The sequence below is a fragment of the Pristiophorus japonicus genome, chromosome 20, assembly GCF_044704955.1.
Source record: "Pristiophorus japonicus isolate sPriJap1 chromosome 20, sPriJap1.hap1, whole genome shotgun sequence".
Classification (NCBI taxonomy): Eukaryota; Metazoa; Chordata; class Chondrichthyes; family Pristiophoridae; genus Pristiophorus; species Pristiophorus japonicus.
Window position 1 is genome coordinate 15,306,011 of NC_091996.1, and position 13,841 is coordinate 15,319,851.

Here is a 13,841-nt window from a genome sequence, read left to right on the forward strand (position 1 = left end):
ATTGTATGACCCAGAGCTGAGCTTTAAATCCCATGTCCTGTCCATCGCAAAACCATTTATGTCCATTTCTTCAATACTCGCATCTGCTCTTAATCCTCTCTATTATCACTGAGTCCCTCTAAACACGAGGAACTGCTAGCTGCTTCTGCAGGATGCAGATAATGCACTTTATGGTCTGGTGTGCCATACTAATTACTGTAAATCTGCAGTTTATATTTAATACTGTTCCTTTAGATGTTTTGCTGTTCAATAAGTGCCACAGGTCATTTCAAAGGCACAGATATAATGTTTACCTGCTGGCTGCGTGAATTATGTTGAAGTGCTTGACTAATGCGTGTCCATGGAACAAAGGGGGTTTAGTGTGCTAATATTTGGATAGTGTCAGCAGTGACTCAGTGGGTAGCACTTTCACCTCCGAGACACAAGGTTGTGGGTTCAAGTCCCACTCCAGAGACTTGAGCACAAAATCTAGACTAACACTCCAGTGCAGTACTGAGGGAGTGCTCTACTGTTGGAGGTGCCATCTTATGGGTGAGATGTTGAACTATCTGCCCCCTCGGGTGAACATAAAAGATCCCACGGCACCATGTCAAAGAAGAGCGGGTTAGTTATCCTTGGTTGTCGTGGCCAATATTTATCCCTCAATCAACATCACTAAAATAGATTATCTGGTCATTATCACATTGCTGTTTGTGGAGCCTAGCTGTGTGCAAATTAGCTGCCACATTTCCTACAATGGCTGTAAAGCACTTTGGGATATCTTGAGGTCATGAAAGGCACTATGTAAATGCAAGTTCATTCTTTCTGCGTTGTAGGTTTTAAGCTTCAAAGGGTGCTAAAATGTCCTTGACCAGCAAACATTCTTTGTATTTGACATTCTGTGGGTCTTTTTAAACAATAATAACTTACATTTATGTAGCACTTTTAATGTAGTAAAACATCCCAAAGCGCTTCACGGGAGTACAGTTAGACACGGCAGCCAATGGTGGGGCAAAGGAAATTGGAGGTGCCAATCCAAGGGGACGAGAGCTTGAGATGGCTTGACAGCCCTGGCTGAGTTTGAGAAATATGTTTTTGATTCCATTTGTTCCTGGATATCTTCAAAGACAGATTGAACAATATCTTGGGATGTATTGCACCAAGTAGGCTGTTATTCTGACACCAACAGTTATAGGAAGGGCCAGAGATAGTTATAGCAAACTGCAAACACAAGACATAAGGAGTTATGTTTCAACGGTCTGTTTTATGGTGTGTCTGAGCAGTAGACATACATTTGTGTTTGATATTCTGAGGAGAGCAATAAAATCTGAGATTACTGTAAATCTGCTGTTTGTATTTAATGTTAATTTCCATGTTTTACTGTTCAAATCGGACTAGTAATTTATAACCTAATGCACAGTCTGTGTATATTCATCCGGCTCGCTGAAGTTGAGGAAGCTATGTTACGTGCGATATATCCTGTAAATTGGCATCCAGTGATCAAGGTTCCTTTCCTCTGTGCTACATTTATGTAGATATTAGGTGAATCGGGAGTGATTGACACTAAACCCACATTAAATATCGAGTATATAAACCCCTAAACTTAACAGCAGACTGGTGCAAGATGGAAATGTACATAAGAACATAAGAAATAGCAGCAGGAGTAGGCCATTTGGCCCCTCGAGCCTGCTCTGCCATTCAATAAGATCATGGCTGATCTGATCATGGACTCAGCTCCACTTCCTTGCCTGCTCTCCATCACCCTTTACTCCCTTATCGCTCAAAAATCTGTCTATTTCTACCTTAAATATATTCAATGACCTAGCCTCAACAGCTCTCTGGGGTAGAGAATTCCAAAGATTCATAACCCGCAGAGAAGAAATTCCTCCTCATTTCCATTTTAAATGTTCTGAAACTATGGCCCCTAGTTCTAGATTCCCCTAGGAGGGGAAACATCCTCTCTGTATCTACCCTGTCCAGTCTCCTCAGAATCTTATACGTTGCAATAAGATCACCTCTCATTCTTCTAAACTCCAATGAGTATAGGCCCAAGCAGTGATGTACATATTGTATGGGTAGAGTTTGTTGATGGCTCAAATTAGTCTTGGCCTTGACGCAAGTAAACTCTGAAGTAAATCTTTGGGGTTTCATCTTTGTGTATAAAGCTTTGGTGGTCTTGTGGTGTTAATTTCTCTAAAATAACCTGTCTGCCATTTCAGTTTGAGAATTTCTGTATTTATTGGCAATCTGTATTTATCCAGTGGCAATTGTGATAACTTCCTAGTGAGTAGTTCAGTTTTCTGCAATCTTTCAACATATGGGAAGTTAGTTTGCACTGTTAACTTCCTGCAAGTTTGTTCGATTGTTTAGGTCTATCATATAATACAGACTGTGATATAAAGAAAGATGTGCATTTATATAGAGCCTTTCATGATCAGTGCGCCAGTGCAGCCTTCGGCCGCCTGAGAAAAAGCGTGTTTGAAGACCAGTCTCTCAAAACTGTCACCAAGCTCATGGTCTACAGGGCTGTATGGCTCAGAGACATGGACCATGTACAACAGACACCAAGTCGCTGGAGAAATACCACCAACGATGTCTCCGCAAGATCCTACAAATTCCAGGGGAGGACAGACGCACCAACATCCAGGCCAACATCCCCAGCATTGAAGCACTGACCACACTTGAATCAGCTTTGCTGGGCAGGCCACATAGTTCGCATGCCAGACACGAGACTCCCAAAGCAAGCGCTCTACTCGGAGCTCCTTCATGACAAACGAGCCAAAGGTGAGCAGCGGAACCGTTCGAAGGACACCCTCAAAGCCTCCCTGATAAAGTGCAACATCCCCACTGACACCTGGGAGACCCTGGCCAAAGACCGCCCTAAGTGGAGGAAGTGCATCCAGGAGGGCGCTGAGTTCCTCAAGTCTTGTCACTGAGAGTATGCAGAAATCAAGCGCAGGCAGCGGAAAGAGCGTGCGGCAAACCAGTCCAACCCACCCCTTCCCTCAACGACTATTTGTCCCACCTGTGACAGGGACTGTGGTTCTCTTATTGGACTGTACAGCCACCTAAGAGTGGAAGCAAATCTTCCTCAATTCCGAGGGATTGCCCATGATGATGATGATTCGTGACCACCGGACGTGTCTCAGTGCTTTATAGTCAATGAAGTACTTTTGGAGTGTAGTCACTGTTGTAATGTGGGAAACATGGCAGCCAAATTGTGCACAGCAAGCTGCCACAAACAGCAATGTGATAATGACCAGATAATCATTTTTTTATGTTGATTGAGGGATAAATATTGGCCAGTGCATCAGGGAGAACTCCTCTGCTCTTCTTCGAAATAGTGACCGTGGAATCTTTTACGTCCACCTGAGAGAGCAGGCGGGGCCTTGGTTTAACGTCTTATCTGAAAGGCGGCACTTCCGACAGCGCAGCACTCCCTCAGCACGGCACTGGAGAGTCAGCCTGGATTTATGTGCTCAAGTCCCTGGAGTGGGACTTGAACCCACAACCTTCTGAACCCACTGAGCCACAGCTGATGTTTGGAGGGATAACTGCATTGTAGATTGAGATCCTATAAAAAATTTCATACTGGGTTTAAAAAAATAACAATTGCTCTGCAGTATTTTTATGGTCAAAGTAAAGCTGGGGTGAGAGTCCTCATGTGGTAGCGGGAGTGGAGAGAGTGGTGTTGGGGAGGGGGCCGGGAGCAATACCAAACTTTATAAAGAGCATTTGATCACGTTCCACAAGTTCAAATCTTTCCTCAGTCAGGTAGGGTCAGCAGTCAAGATGCACACATTAAGAGACTGGGGAGAAAATGTGACATTTGAAAATTGTCTTGTGGATATCTGAAGATTTCCTAAATATATTTTTTTTTAAAAGGGCTGTGGTGTTTTTCAGAGAAGAGCGGAGCAAAGGGAGCACAATTGGAAACACAATGCGCTCAAAATATACATCAATTGGAAATGACTATAGTGTGGATCATCCAAAGTGCCGCAACCTGCAGGGTTACGGACCGAGAGCTGGAAAGTGGGATTAGGCTGGATAGCCTCTTGTTGGCCGGCACGGACACGATGGGCCGAAATGGCCTCCTTCCGTCCTGTAAAATTCTATGATTCCTCGCTAAGGAAATAAATTGCCAGCAAATGTCAGAACGAACTCGAAATTTGGCTAGCTGGCAGAAAAGCATGACCGTATGGTGTGAATCTAGATATAGTTTATGTACAAGCCAGATTATTACTTGGATGTGGCAGATGTTTTTCCTTTACTATGAAAACCACTTTGAATGCTCATCCCTTTATGTCGACACAAAAGTTGAGATGCTGTAATGTGGGCAACTCTGCCTGAAGCAGCCAAGAAACCACAGAAGGACCTGAACCAACTTTGAACCATGACACATGAAATTCAGTACAGATTACTTCAGGGTGTTATACATTTGGAAAAAAATTGTAGGGGTAGAGAATGAATGGCATACAAATGGACAGGATAAGTCTTCATTTAGAAAGGCACGGATTAATCGGGGACAGTCAGTGTGGATTTGTTGAGGGAAGGTCGTGTCTGACTAACGATTGAATTTTTTGAGGAGATAACTAGGAGGGTCGATGAGAGTAGTGCATTTGATGTAGTGTATATGGATTTTAACAAGGCTTTTGATAAGGTCCCACATGGCAGACTGGTCATGAAAGTAAAAGCCCATGGGATACAAGGCAAAGTGGCAAGTTGGATCCAAAGTTGGCAGGAAGCAAAGGGTAATGGTTGATGGGTGTCTTTGTGATTGGAAAGCTGATTCCATTGCGGTTCCGCTGGGCTCAGTACTGGGTCCCCCTTGCTTTTTGTGGTATATATCAGTGATTTAGACTTGATTGTACGGGGTATGATTAAGAAGTTTGCAGATGATACAAAAATTGGCTGTGTGGTTGATCATGAAGAAAGCTGCAGCCTGCAGGAAGATATCGATGAACTGGTCAGGTGGGCAGAACAGTGGCAAATGGAATTCAAACCGGAGAAGTGTGAGGTAATGCATTTGGGGAGGGCGAACAATGCAAAGGAATACACATTAAATGATAGAACACTGAAGTGTAGAGGAACAAAGGGACCTTGAAGTGCATGTCCACAGATCCCTGAAGGTAACAGGCCAGGTAGATAAGGTGGTTAAGAAGGCATAGGAATACTTGCCTTTATTGTGTGAACTGTACAAAACACTGGTTAGGCCACAGCTTGAGTACTGCGTGCAGTTCTGGTCACCACATTACAGGAAAGATGTGATTGCACTAGAGAGGGTACAGAAGAAATTTACGAGGATGTTGCCTGGACTGGAGAATTTTAGCTATTCGGAAAGATTGGATAGGCCTGGTTTGCTTTCTTTGCAACAGAGAAGGCTGAAGGGAGACCTTATTGAGGTGTGTAAAATTACGAGTGGATGGGAACGAGTGGATGGGAACGACCTTAATCCCTTAGCATAGGGGTCAACAACCAGGCGGCATAGATTTAAAGTAATTGGCAGGAGGTTTATTGGGGATTTCAGGGGGAATTTTTTCACCGAGGGTGGTGGGGGTCTGGAACTCACTCCCTGAAAGGGTGGTAGAGGCAGAAACCCTCACCACATTTAAAAAGTACTTGGATGTGCATTTGAAGTGCTGTAACCTGCAGGGCTATGAACCAAGAGCTGGAAACTGGGTTTAGGCTGAATAGCTCTTTGTCAACCAGCGTGTACACGCTAGGCCGAAATGGCCTCCTTCTATAATTCTATATATTGTCTGTACATTGTAAATTGTCCTAAGGCGCTCACGGGATTGTAATCGGATAAAAATTAACTCCAAACCAAAGAAGGAGACATTGAGAGAGGTGGTCAGAAGCTTGGTCAAAGAGGTAGGTCTTAAAGGAGGAGAGGTAGAGACAGGTTAATGGAGGGAATTCTAGAGCTTGGGACCTAGATGTCTGAAGGCAAGGCCACCAATGGTGGGGCAAAGGAATTGGGTGCAAAAGAGGTCAGAATTGGTGGAGTGCAGAGTTCTCGGAGGGTCATCGCGCTGGAGGAATGCAGTTACAGCAAGGGGAGGAGCGTGGCAGTGATGGGATTTGAGGATGAGAATTTTAAAATTGACTTGGTGCACTGGCGGCTAATGTAGGTCCATGAGCACGGGGTGATGGGTGAACGGGATTTGGTGCATGTTAGGATATGGTCAGCAGAGTTTTGGATCACCTCGAATTTATGCAGGGTGGGAGATGGGAGGCTGGCCAGGAGAGCGTAGGCATAGTTGAGTCTGGAGGTAACAAAAGCATGGATGATGGTTTCAGCAGATGAGGAAGGGGCAGAGCTGGACAATATTATGGAAATGGAAGTAGGCAGTCTGAGTGATGGAGAGTTTATGGGTTGGATTCTCAACTCCGTCAAATAGAACATTGAGCTTGCAAACGGTCTGATTCAGCCCGAGACAGTAACCAAAATATCCAGAGACTTGAGCATAAAAATCTAGGCTGACACTCCAGTGCCATGCTGAAGGAGTGCTGCACTGTCGGAGGTGCTGTTTTTCAGATGAAACGTTAAACCGAGGCCCCGTCTGCGCTCTCGGGTGGATATAAAAGATTCCACGGTCACTATTTCGAAGAAGAGCAGAGGAGTTCTCCATGGTGTCCTGGCTAATATTTATCCCTGAATCAACATTAAAAAACAGATTATCTGGTCATTATCACATTGCTGTTTGTGGGAGCTTGCTGTGCGCAAATTGGCTGCCACGTTTCCCACATTACAACAGTGACTATACTTCAGTAGTACCTCATTGACTGTAAAGTACTTTGGAACATCGGGTGGTCGTTAGAAACGCTATAATAAATGCAGGTCTTTCTTTTATGGTAGGTTCATCATTTACATGTTCAGTTATTGCAGAGCAGATTACCCAATGAATAAGTTGTAAATCTGCGATTTCCGTGCCAGAGCTGCAGAATCTTGAATTTAATTAGGCTGCAGTTTGGGTGCTGTGTTCCGTTTTGGTCACCAAAGCACAAGGAAAATGTAGTTCTCTGTGGTCAGATGAGCTGTGGGGAGGGGAGAAAAAGTGAATAAATGGCCTCCCTCGCCTGTGAAATATTTGTAAATATTAAGATTTTGATTGAATGTAGCGATCTAGATGTGTGACATAACACACAAACTAGTTTATAAATCTAACAGAATCCTAAAATCAGTCTGTTGTCTCAAAATAACTCCCTGGTATGTAGTATGTCTACTGCATACTGGTCCAATATAATGCTGGGGGTGGGGGTTTAGAGTTTATGCTTATTGTGGCTGGAGGATTTGTGGGTTGCCCTTGATGTATAATAATGAAAAAGAGTTGTATTGTAACTTTTTGTAAAAAAGCACTTGTAAAATTGAATGCCTTGTATTAGAAAATATTTGCTAATATAGATGCATATCGTTGGGGATTCCTGTGCAAGTTATTTGCTTTCCATATGGTTACAATGCGTGTGCACATCAGCCCCAATTCCACATTCCTTAAATATTTAAACTAACGATCACTAAAGAATAGATGCTTGCAGCTGTCTAGGTCTAGTACCGTCATTGTGGTGTACTCTCAGTTCATGGCTGCATCGACCCAAAAGATCTTCACAGTTGCCAATCTTAACACGCTACGATGTAAACAACTGTCTCCTCGTGCTATCATTTGGAGCTCAGTCTTTTAAGGCAGAAATTCAAACTATTTGCATGTGAACCAAGACAGGATGTGCTGGCAGGCACTTCAGTGAAGGGCCTCGCAGCCAAGCCCGTGTGTACCATCATGCAATGCCCACACACCAGCTGCCTCATTGGACAGGGTGGAATAAATGTTTGCCTATACAAAATCTGTAACTTTGCCTATTTAAATACTGTACAATCTCACTGTCTGCTCTTGACAGGAAATGTGTTGCCCTGTTACTGTATCCTGCTGAGCCAACTAACCTTATAAACAGATACATATCCATGTGCTAGCTCATCTCAACTAGGATTCAATAGCACAATCTAATGAGCATACATGTGAAAGAAAAAAAAGGCTTGCATTTATGTACAGGTAACACCTTTCACAACTCCCGGATGTCCCAAAGCGCTTTACAATTAATGAAGTACTTTTTGAAGTGTAATGTGGGAAACGTGGCAGCCAATTTGCGCACAGCAAGCTCCCACGAACAACCCTGTGATAATGACCAGATAATCTGTTTTAGTGATGTTGATTGAGGGATAAATATTGGCAAGGAAACTGGGGATAACTCCCCTGCTTCTCTTTGAAATAGTGCCATGGGATCTTTTATGTCCATCTGAGAGAGCAGATGGTTTAACGTCTCATCCGAAAGATGGCACTTTCGACAGCGCAGAGCTCCCTCAACACTGCACTGGTGTCAGTCTAGATTTGTGAATCAATTTCCTGGAGTGAGAAATCCTTCAAATGTTCTCGGATCCTAATACTGGTTTATTTTGAAAAGTGAGTACAGTAATCATCATGTTCTGTGTGGTGTTTTCTTGTATACTTGCCAGTTTGGAGCAATCATTTTCCCTGTTTCCATTTGTTCCTGCTGAGATTTTGTGTTCTCGGCTGTCGAAGCTCAGTCAGACTCTGTTTTAAAATGCTCCTGTACAACAGCGGTTATCAAAAACTGTAGCAAGCTGTTGCTCGGATTGCATCAGCTGATGGTCGCACTAGTGGATGATACCAGTGGTGTTTGTTCGATAGTTGGCAGAGTTCAGTTACAACTGTGCTGTGTAATGCTTTCTCTGTGAGGAGCACACAGGCAAGTAGAGCATGCATATGGTGTTGATTATCTTTGCACTGAGCTTCCAGAATGCCCCTACAAGAAAATCTGTTGCCACAGAAAGAAATAGCTTAGCCATCCACTTGGTAACCTCCTGTCTGCTGGTTAATTAAGAAACTGAGCTGTGTTCCCGGGTTTGCCACTGCGGTTGTTGGGATTTCAGTGATGTGTGATGGCGGGTGTGTGAAAGAAAGAGCTTGTATTGATACTGTGTCCTTGCAATGCTCTTGAGTGCTTTCCAAACAATGAATTGCTCTTGAAGTGTAGTTATTGTTTTGTAGGCAATCGTGGCAGCCACTTTGTGCACAGCAAGGTCCCATGAACAGCAAATGAATGTATGACTAGACAGTTCTGTATTTTTAGTGTTGTTTGAGGCCGAGATACCGGGAGAACTCCTGGTCAATGTTCCCCCTAATTTTAAATGTTGTGCACGGCCCATTCAAAGTTCTGTGCTCAGTGGGTAGCACATTCGCCTCCGAGTCAGAAGGTTGTGGGTTCAAGTCCCATTCCAGGGACTTGAGCACGTAAATCTAGGCTGACACTTCAGGGCAGTGCTGAGGAAGCGCTGCACTGTCGGAGGTGCCGTCTTTTGGATGAGACGTTAAACCGAGATCCCGTCTGCCCCCTCGTGTGGATGTAAAAGATCCACGGCACTATTTCGAAGAAGAGCAGGAAAGTTGTCTCCGGTGTCCTGGCCAATATTTATCCCTCAGTCAACATAACAAAAAAAAATTGATTATCTGGTCATTATCACATGGCTGTGTGTGGGAGCTTGCTGTCCACAAATTGGCTGCTGTGATTCCAACTTTGCAACGGTGACTACACTCTAAAAGTACTTCATTGACTGTAAAGCGCTTTGAGACATCCAGTGGTTGTGAAAGGCGCTATATAAATCCAAGTCTTTCTTGCGCAAAATTTTACATTAAAAAAAAAAGCTGGTCCTGGGCTGCGCGGGACCGAGAGGGAATGTTGCTCCTGGTCTTGTTTGAATAGTGCCTCGGCTTAACATATCCAAATGACAGCTCCACGGATAATGCTGCACGTCCTCAGCATTGCACTGAAATGTCGTTATGGATTAGGTGTTCAATTTAACAGTGGAGCTTGAATCCACAACGTCCTGACTCGGGCAAGAGTGTTACCAACTGAGCCAAGATGAAGCTCCATAAAGTGTCCATTTGGGGAATAGCGAAAAGCACCCAGCATTATAATTACAGGTTTTGTTTTTTCCAAACTTGGGTTGTGTCTGAAGGAATGTATTTTGAGCTGTATAAAAGTGTGGTTACAAGTCTGTCACAAATGGGAGTCATTTGACGAGTACCGTACAAGTATATTAGTACATTAAAGAACATTGAGTTAGTGGAGAAAGACTTGTATTTATACTGTGCCTTATAACATCGCAAATGTTCCAAAACAGTTCACAAAGCTAATTACATGTGAAATGTAGTTGTGGTTATGACACATGCGACAGCCACATTGCACAAGTTAAGATCCCATAAACAGCAATGGAATGAATGACCACTCGATCCGGTTTTGGTGGTATTGATTGTCGCAAAGTTAATAGTCAAATTACTTTTCTTTAAACCGCTGCTATTTTTGCTGGGCAGTAGTGTCAGGGACTCCTGCCTTAGTTACCAACTGTCAGTGAGCGGGTACCTTTTTGCTTAACGCTTCAAATCAGTCTGTTGGTATGTTAGCTAAACCAGTGGTTTGAATATGTTAACCTGTGGAATTCCCTGCCGCAGAGAGTTGTTGATGCCAGTTCATTGGATATATTCAAGAGGGAGTTAGATATTGCCCTTACGGCTAAGGGGATCAAGGCGTATGGAGAGAAAGCAGGTAAGGGGTACTAAGGGAATGATCAGCCATGATATTGAATGGTGGTGCAGGCTCGAAGGGCCGAATGGCCTACTCCTGCACCTATTTTCTATGTTTCTATGAAGAGCTTCAAATTACTGTAACTGTTGGGACCATATTTTATATAAGGTATATATTATTGTTGTGGTTCAGCAGATAGTAAAGGATTTAATGTGGCTCTGTGTGTGCATGCTGAATAAACTGGGTCACTATAAATGTTTTGTGTTGGTTAGAAAGGGTTGTATTGCTTTTAGCGCTTGCAAGATAGTCTGAGAAATTAGTGAAGTTAAAAATAGGATCATAGAAATTTACAGCATGGAAGGAGGCCATTTTGGCCCATTGTGTCCGCGCCGGCCGTCAGCTTTCTAGCGCTTGGTCCGTAGCCCTGTAGGTTACGGCATTTCAAGTGCACATCCAGGTACTTTTTAAATGTGGTGAGGGATTCTGCCTCTACCACTCTTTCAGGCAGTGAGTTCCAGACCCCCACCACCCTCTGGGTGAAGAAATTACCCCTCAAATCCCCTCTAAACCTCCTACCAATTACTTTAAATCTATGCCCACTGGTTGTTGACCACTCTTCTTAAAAAAAAAAAAAATAGGTCCTTCCTATCCACTCTATCTAGAACACTCAGTTTTATACACCTCAACAAGGTCTCCTCTCAGCCTCCTCATTTCCAAAGAAAACGAACCCGCCCTATTCAATCTTTCCTAATAGCTAAAATTCTCTTGTCCAGGCAACATCCTCGTAAATAATATTGTTTTAACTTTAGGTCAGACTTCAGTAAATAGCTTCTACAATATGCACACTCCTCCAATTCAGTTGGTATAAACCGACGTGGCTAGAAAGCCACAGTGTCAATTCGTGTTGAACTAACTAATTTCAGCCAGTGTGGCCAGTGACTGGAAAATCAGTCAGATTCTCCACAACTGATCGCTATTCAGTGATGCCTTTTAGGAAATGTACCTGTGCATGCCTGGTGAGGCCTGGAGTGGGCTCAAACTTGTTGCATTTCCCCCCCCCCCCCCCCAAAAAAAATATGGTCACTGCCCAAGCCTGCACTAAGGGATACTTGGCCGAGGTACTTCCCATTAGAAATGGAAACTATAACCTAACCGAATCCAACACTTTCAGGTGATGAGAGAAAATGCCACAAAGTTCGATACACTGTACATAATCAGTGTGTGTTACTGTCTTCCAGCCTGTGTATTCTGGAATTGTAGCCAGATATGAATCAGTGTTCCCAAACACAATGGCAAAAAGCATTAATTTGTCAGACAGAGCTTCAAATACCATGTGCTCAGCCAAATCTGGCTGGCATTCAGGGATCAGTGCCCCTCCATGTTTGCATAATGTGTCTCCTTCGCCAGTAACTGGCCGAGACTTGAAAGCTTATACTTGCATAGTGTAATGAAAAATCTCTTAGCATGTTTACCCTCTGACCAAGTGTAATAGATTTAATCAGCATTTATTGTATAGAGGTGGGACATTTCCACGTCCAGTATTTCCTTAGAATTTCAAATTCTCCAGCATATGATTCATTTTCAGACACTGGAAAAGATCATTAGGCCTCACGAGCATGTTCACCGTTTTTTAAAATATAGCAATTCCATCAAATGCCCTCTCTCCATATTGCCCCCTGTTCCGACTTCACCTGCCCCTCTCTGTTTGCATCATGATGCCCTTTCCAATGTATTTCATGGTGTTGCGAATGACTTAGGAGCCTGCCTTTATATAGTGCAATTATCTTTTCTCACTTCTGATCGCATTAAGTTTCTTGAATATTTCATTGTTGATTTTAGTTTAATTTTAATATGTTGTGGAATCCCGCACTTTATTAAGACACCAGTAGTTCTGACTCAATAATCTCTGCCTCTGATTCACACAATGCTATGGAGTTGGTCAGAACCACAGCAGTGCTGGAAAAATGATGTGTTACTCACCACTTGGAAATCTGGGCTTTCACTGAACTCATCCTTAACTTTGGCCGTGGAATGCACTTGGCAGAGTTCGAGCTCCCCGTGGTTTGAGTGCACATGCATTCAAAGCTTCAAAGGCCTGCTGTATGCTCCGACTACACTCAGCACCTCCTGCACTCCCCACTCCTTCCCACCAACCCCCCCCCCGGCCCTTTCCCGTTCCCACCCCCAAAAAGAACATAGATCCTCGGTGTATCTTTTTTTTTTAAACTTTTATTACTTGACCGTTTTGTCAAAACACTGAATCTTGCTGCTTGTGGCCGTTCCATTTGAAATTGCTCCTGGGGCCTGTCAGGTGCTTTTATTAATAATTCCTTTCACAATTGCATTTGTAATTTCATAACACTCAGCTCATCTGCTAAAACCCTCATCCGTGCCTTTGTTACCTTTAGACTTGACTATTCCAACGCACTCCTGGCTGACCTCCCACACGCTACCCTACGTAAACTAGAGGTGGTCCAAAACTCTGCTGCCCGTGTCCTAACTTGCACCAAGTTCCATTCACCCATCCCTGTGCTCGCTGACCTACATTGACTCCTGGTTAAGCAACGCCTTTATTAAAATTCCCATCCTTGTTTTCAAATCCCTCTGTGCCCTCGCCCTATTTCTCTAATCTTCTCCAGCTCCACAATCCTCAGATATCTGCACTCCTCTAATTCTGCCCTCTTGAGTATCCCTGATTTTAATTGCTCCACCATTGGTGGCCATGCCTTCAGCTCCCAAGGAATTCTCTCCCTAAACCTCTTTGCCTCTCTCACCTCCTTTTAAGACACTACTTAAAACCTACCTCTTTGACCAAACTTTTTGCCACCTGCCCTAATAGTTCCTTATGTGGCTTGGTGTCAAATTTTGTTAACACTTCTGTGAAGTGCCTTGGGATGTCTTACTATGTTAAAGTGTTTTATAAATACAAGTTGGTGTTCTTGTGCTGTACACGCACGATGACAAAATAATAATACTTGGAATCTTGCAGCGGTTACACTGATTTGCTTACCAACGAATGCTGTGTAGAAATGGTGTACTAAACTGGTACTGAACCCATTTTGAGGACCAAAGGTGAGGAAAGCCCACCCTTACTTGGGATCATTTGGCACTGGAATAATTCAATATCAATGTCTTTTAGAACTCCACAGTCCCCATTCAGTCCTGTCCATCCACCCCTCCTATCCTTGCTGAATTATTGCTAGCCCTCCATCCCATAGCACATTAACTTTTAAATTCTTCTCCTTGTCGACAAATCTTTCCAAGGC

The 13,841-nt window shown here is 43.6% G+C and overlaps 1 protein-coding gene across 6 annotated transcripts in view; it reads left to right on the top strand.

Annotated features, from left to right (window-relative positions):
- fubp3 (far upstream element (FUSE) binding protein 3) overlaps positions 1 to 13,841 on the top strand; it is a 131,120-nt gene that overhangs the window by 23,614 nt on the left and 93,665 nt on the right. The window lies entirely within an intron of this gene.